At 42.0% G+C, this 6,131-nt stretch overlaps 1 protein-coding gene and 1 long non-coding RNA gene across 4 annotated transcripts in view; one reads left to right on the top strand and one right to left on the bottom strand.

Moving 5' to 3' along the window:
- FAM189A1 (family with sequence similarity 189 member A1) overlaps positions 1-6,131 on the top strand; it is a 232,119-nt gene that overhangs the window by 108,002 nt on the left and 117,986 nt on the right. The window lies entirely within an intron of this gene.
- On the bottom strand, positions 1,910-3,460 carry LOC108296363. Its single transcript, XR_001821824.2, has 2 exons — positions 3,365-3,460; positions 1,910-3,042 (listed from the first exon to the last, which is right to left on the bottom strand). It is a non-coding gene; the product is annotated as an uncharacterized LOC108296363 (long non-coding RNA).

Genomic DNA, 6,131 nt, shown 5'->3' with positions numbered 1-6,131 from the left:
TTTTTTTTTAAACAGAGTCTCGCTTTGTTGCCCAGGCTGGACTGGAGTGCAGTGGCATGATCTTGGCTCACTGCAACCTCTGCCTCCTGGGTTCAAGCGATTCCTGCCTCAGTCTCCCAAGTAGCTGGGATTACTGGCAACAGCCACCAGGCTGGCTAATTTTTATATTTTTAGTAGAGCTGGGGTTTTGCCATGTTGGCCAGGCTGGTCTGGAACTTCTGACCTCAAGTGATCCACCGCCTCAGTCTCCCAAAGTGCTGAGGTTATAGGCGTGAGCAGCTGCGCCCAGCCACTCTGTACTTTCCATTTGGAAAAGGACAGTTCTTCATAATTTGTCTCTCCCTTACCCTTGTTGCCACCAACTAAAATGATGAGCACATTGCCCAACAACAGAACACTGGGAAGAAACATAACAAAAATGTCAAACTGTTTTCACTTCACCTCTCATTACATTCAAAACTCCTCATCGGTAATATTAATCTTCCCTAGCTCCATGGCTTTGAAACAAAGTCTCATTTCTTACTACTTTCTTTTCCCCCAAATAATAGGTTTGGCTACTGATTTAGCCAGACCTTGTTCACTTTCAAGTGAAGGAACCAACTTAAAGCAGATTAGGCAAAAGGAGATGCTCTAGTAATTCATTGTCTCCAGGATTCTGATCTTGAACTCAGCATCCATGGATTCAGATGGCAGCATTAACATTGTTTCCCATCTCTTAGGTGTTTTTTGAGTTGGCTTCACGCTGAGGCAGGTTTTTCTGAAGCAAGGGCACAGGTGGCTAGGTTTCTATCACCCCTCAGCTTGTTAGCTCAGGGGAGCAAGAATCTGTCTGAATGTCCTGAAAGGATGCTGATTGAACTTCTGAACCAGTCACTGTGTCTGGCCTGAATCCTGGGCACTCAGGAAAGGAAGGCAGAGCCCTATACCAAAGTCTCTTAAAGATGGGAGTAGGCTCTTCCTAAAGGTAAAGGATACAGAACACAGGGGTAACCAAGCAAACAAAGAGAATCTCAGTTACCACTATCAAGACCTTGGATGTTTGCAATTTTATAACTTAATAGGCCTTAATGATTTCCATAGGGGCCCTGGAAAACTGGAAGATGTATGTCTGGAAAAGAGTCTAAGACCAGGCTTCTGGGCCAAATGGCTGCAATGCTTGGTAAGCACCATCTTATCAAGGCCCACCTCTCCACCCGCTTCCACCAGCCAAGAAAATCTCTGTTGCTGCTTCATCAAAATTTCATTTATGAGGGACAAAGTGTTATTAGGTAGTCTACCGTGTGCTTTAAGCAGGAGGGATCTTTGCTATGAATGAATGTATATAACTTGTAAATATGCAGACACAAGGAACTTTATTGCAACCATTAAGATGTCTGGATTGCTTTTCCTGCTGTCTGCCCAGCAACACAGTATTTGCCCTCCAACTCTTTTGCTCACTGTAGCTGTCTTTCACTGGAAAAGGTAGAGAATGGCTCATATGTGATGGCTGCATGCTTTGATCATTGCCTTTCTTCCCAACAAGTCCTCATCTGCCTTTAGCACTGTATTGCCGTTAGAAAAATTAAAGCCTTTTTCTGGTTCAGAAGAAATACCATGAATGAAGAGGAGAATCTAGTAGATAATAAAGATGATTAGAGTTTCTTGGCAGACATGTGCTATCAAGGAGATGAAATAAAACATTTAATTACTACAAACAGCTAAAGAGCAATTGGTAGTAGGCATTTCCTTGTTCTTTGCATTTGAAATCTTAGGTAGCTTTGTTTTTGCCTCAAAGAATTTTGATTTTTTCTTTTGGGTCTAGTAATAAAAGCATTAAGGCCATTAACATAAAGTGTTTGAAAATGTTTTTCTTTTTTAACCACTTGTCTTTATTACTTCACTGCCTGAACAGCAAGTCATAAATGCCATATTCAAATCACACTGAATTTATTGAGCATGTGAATGTACATAGCTGCTATGGCATAGTGTTACTTGGAAGTTAAACTTCATTGAAAATATATTTTTCATTCATCTCCCAAGCAAGAAAATCAGGATTGATTATATTTTTAAAAGCAAATTAACTTTAATAGCACCTTGATAGGTATAGGTTTCTTTCTAGCCCTTCTGATTTTTGTGTACATGTGTTTCACTGCAGTGAACATCTTTCTCATCGTTCTACTGAAGGATGGCAGAATATGCTGCCCAAAATATGCCACTTTGGCATAAGGATTACTTTGAGCTAAAGGCACTTGAAAAATAGCAGATGCAAGAAGGGCATTTGAATTTCCTCTTTTCTTCCTGAAAACAGGAGATAAAAACTCCCATGTGAAAAATGGCTTCACTGTACCAAGAGGAAAGAAACATTACTCAATAAAGAGTCAAAGCCAAGTGCATTCTGTACCAGCAACTTTGTTAAAATAATTTTCTCCCTTTATCCTCCCCAAATAATTTACTTTTCCCACAGTTACCTCTCTTTGTTCAACCAAATATAAAAGCATTCAGGTTTTGCCACTTCTTTGGGTCTTCATTTCCCTAATGAGGGCTCTTATGTCATATAAAACTTTTATGAAATTTGAATGCTTTTTTCCTGTTAATCTGTTTTATGTCAATTTAAGTCTCAGGTCCATCTGGGACTTAGAGGGTGGAAGTAAGGTTTTGCCTCCCCTACAGTATACACAACTACGTGTAGTCCTCAAATATTTTCCTTAACAGAAATCCCTGGAACGAAGCAAACTGTTATCAACTACCCTGCCAGGCCCTGTGCTAGGTACTTGGTAAACCCATCTCACTTAATCCCTTGATGCCAGGATTAGCACTCATTTTGTTGACTTGGAGACTTAAACTTGAGGTATATCAGTAGCCTTCCCAGCGTCATACAGGTTTCTCATCTTAGTTCATCTGATCCCAAAGCCCTTACTTTTTCAAGGACACCATCTCTCTGTTTGCTCTGAATCAGTATACAGTTAAAAGCCCAGGCTCTGGAGGCAGATTGGCTGTGTTCAGATCCCAGATCTATCACTTACTTGCTGTAGAACCTCAAAACTTAATAATCTTCTCCTGTGCCTGTTTATTTGTGAGAAGAGAAACAGTAAGTGCACATGCCTCCTGGTTTGTTGTGGGGATTAAGTGAAGTCACACCTGTAAGCCACCTGGAATAAACTCTGACCCACCATTCAATCTGTGTAACAGGACCCCCTTCTCTGTGGAGGGTGTGTTCCAACACCCTCAGTGGAGGCCTGAAATCATGGACAGCACCAAACCCTAAATACACAATGTTTTCCCCTATATATAGAAACATACTGTATTAGTCAGGGTTCTCTAGAGGACAGAATTAATATGATAGATATATATATGAAGGTGAGTTTATTAAGGAGGATTGACTCACGTGATCACAAGGTGAAGCCCCACAATAGGCCATCTGCAAGCTGAGGAGCTAGGAAGCCAGTCTGAGTCCCAAAACCTCAAAAGTAAGGAGGCCAACAGTGCAGCCTTCCATCTATGGCTGAAGGCCTTGAGACCCTGGCAAACCACTGGTATAAGTCCAAGAGTCCAAAAGCTGAAGAGCTTGGAGTCCGACGTTCAAGGCCAGGAAGCATCCAGCATGGGAGAAAGATGAAGACCAGAAGACTCAGCAAGTCAAGACCTTCCACATTCTTCTGCCTGCTTTATTCTAGCTAATCTGGCAGCTGATTAGATGGTGCCCACCCAGACTGAGGGTGGGTCTGCCTCTCCAGTCCACTGACTCAAATGTTAATCTCCTTTGGCAACACCCTCACAGACACACCCAGGAACAATACTTTAATTCATCAATCCAATCGAATTGACACTCAGTATTAATCAGCACACATAACTGTGATAAAGTTTAATTTAGGCCAGGAACGGTGGCTCATGCCTGTAATCCCAGCACTTTGGGAGGCTGAGGAGGGCGGATCACAAGGTCAAGAGATCAAGACCATCTTGGCCAACATGGTGAAACCCTGTCTCTACTAAAAATACAAAAATTAGCTGTGTGTGGTGGTGCCTGCCTGTAGTACCAGCTACTCAGGAGACTGACACAGGAGAATTGCTTGACTTCAGGAGGCAGAGGTTGCAGTGAGCGGAGATTACATCACTGTACTCTAGCCTGGTGACAGAGCAAGACTCCATCTCAAAAAAAAAAAAAGGTGTGGTGGCACACACCTGTAATCCTAACTACTCGGGAGGCTGAGGTGGGAGGATTGCTTGAACTCAGGAGGCAGAGGTTGTAGTGAGCCAAGATCGCGACACTGCACTCCAGCCTGGGCGACAGAGTGAGATTCCATCTCAAAAAAAAGTTTAATTTATAAATTAGTTACAGTAGAGATTAACAATAATGAATGAGAAATAAAATGAAATCTTAAGCCCTCCAGCTGTCTGGACAGAATCCCCTCTTGGCCAAGGGGACCCCAGAATAACCTTGAAAACCTTCTTCCCCTCTAACTGCCAATAGGCTTTCTTCCCTAAGGTCTAAACAGAAATCAGCCCTTTCAAAAGACTCTACCACTGGTATCACGACCTGATGCTGCCCCTCCCTTTTTCAGTTTTGGCACAACTGACCAGCAGTTCTTGATAAAAGACCACCGACCACGGAGTAGTTGTGGCCAGTCTCTGGAAGACATGCAGTCAGGGTTTTCATGTCCCCTGCTTCACCTTTTGATGTCAGAGGGCCTAAAACTCCTACCCTGGATCATGTGAACACTGCCAATTTTGGAACATGGGTCCCATGGAGAGGCATAAAGTGCAATTGCGCATGTGCACCTTTCTCTTTGCATAAATATTCATGACTCCTCCTATAGCTTATTAAATCTGTATATTTGGCCACCCCACACTGCATAGATTCCTGCTGCTTTTTCCCCTCCCTTGAAGTGTCTGTTTCTGGCTTCTGGCATGAGGTTGTGCTTTCCAGCCTGTTGGAATGGCAGCCCTGCAGACTGCAACCCTTTATGAGAATTAAAGCTCTTCTTTCCAACTTTATGAACCTCATCATCCTTCAGTTGACACTAACAGTAAAGTACAGCAGTTATAACAATATGGTATAATAAGTTATACTGTGGTTTCTCTCCAAAAATATCTTAATATTTTTGGACTGTGGTTGACTGCAGGTAACTGAAACCACAGAAAGTGAAACTGCAGATATGGAGAGGGAGCAGGAACTACTATATAATCATTGGCTGTTGTCAGTTATATTTATTGTTAATAATGTTAGTATTGTTATCACCACCATTTCTCCCCAAACATCCATGGCTTCCAGTATCAATCCAAGGTGGAATGTGGGTCTGGATGACTTCTCCATGCAGTGCCTAAACTTCATTCTAATATTCATATTTTATGGCTGCATTTTCTCATCTGCATTTCTCTGGACAGAGCGTAAAGTGGTGTTTTGAGACTTAAAAACTCACATCTCTTCTCCACTGTTTTGAGTAATGACAATCTGCTCTCTAGGTAGGAGTGCTACTGAAGGACACTGCTGATTTTCACAGTCACAGGGGTAGCCCCACTGGTGGGCTGCTTGGTAATGTAAGTGAATGAATACCTTAGCAAGAAAGAGCACTGAAAAACCATCCCAATTGCTGACAATAGCTTTTATCTAATTTTCGACTTCCCCCTTATATCTTGGCCGCTGAACTTTTTTGACTCAATTTTTGCAGAATTCTAGATAGCAGGAAGCTTTTATGAACCTAAGTCCAGATTTTAATTTGGAAGGAAACTGAAACAGATGAATTTTCTCATTGTAAAAAAAAATTAATGCCTTGATAATACATTTGTTTTTCATAGTAGGCCTTTGTCATTAAGACTGATGCCTGAGGATATAGTTGGATCTCGTGTGGAGCAGTAAGTTATTACTCACTGCATACCAGATTCTAGCATACTTGCATTAGTTCATGAAATATGATTTTACATTTAGTATTGCCGTTCCAGTGCCATTATCAGATTGCATTTTCCTACTGAATTACAAACAAAAGTGTTATGCTACTAACATGTAACAAAATTTTAATAAGGCTGTGTTTGGCTGGGCGCGATGGCTCGCGCCTGTAATCTTAGCACTTTGGGAGGCTGAGGCAGGCGGATCACCTGAGGTCAGGAGTTCAAGACCAGCCTGACCAACATGGTGAAACCCTGTCTTTAAAAAAAAA

Source organism: Cebus imitator, unplaced genomic scaffold, assembly GCF_001604975.1.
Source record: "Cebus imitator isolate Cc_AM_T3 unplaced genomic scaffold, Cebus_imitator-1.0 Scaffold706, whole genome shotgun sequence".
Classification (NCBI taxonomy): Eukaryota; Metazoa; Chordata; class Mammalia; order Primates; family Cebidae; genus Cebus; species Cebus imitator.
The sequence above is the reverse complement of the archived record's forward strand: the minus strand, read 5'-3'. Positions and strand labels throughout refer to the sequence as shown.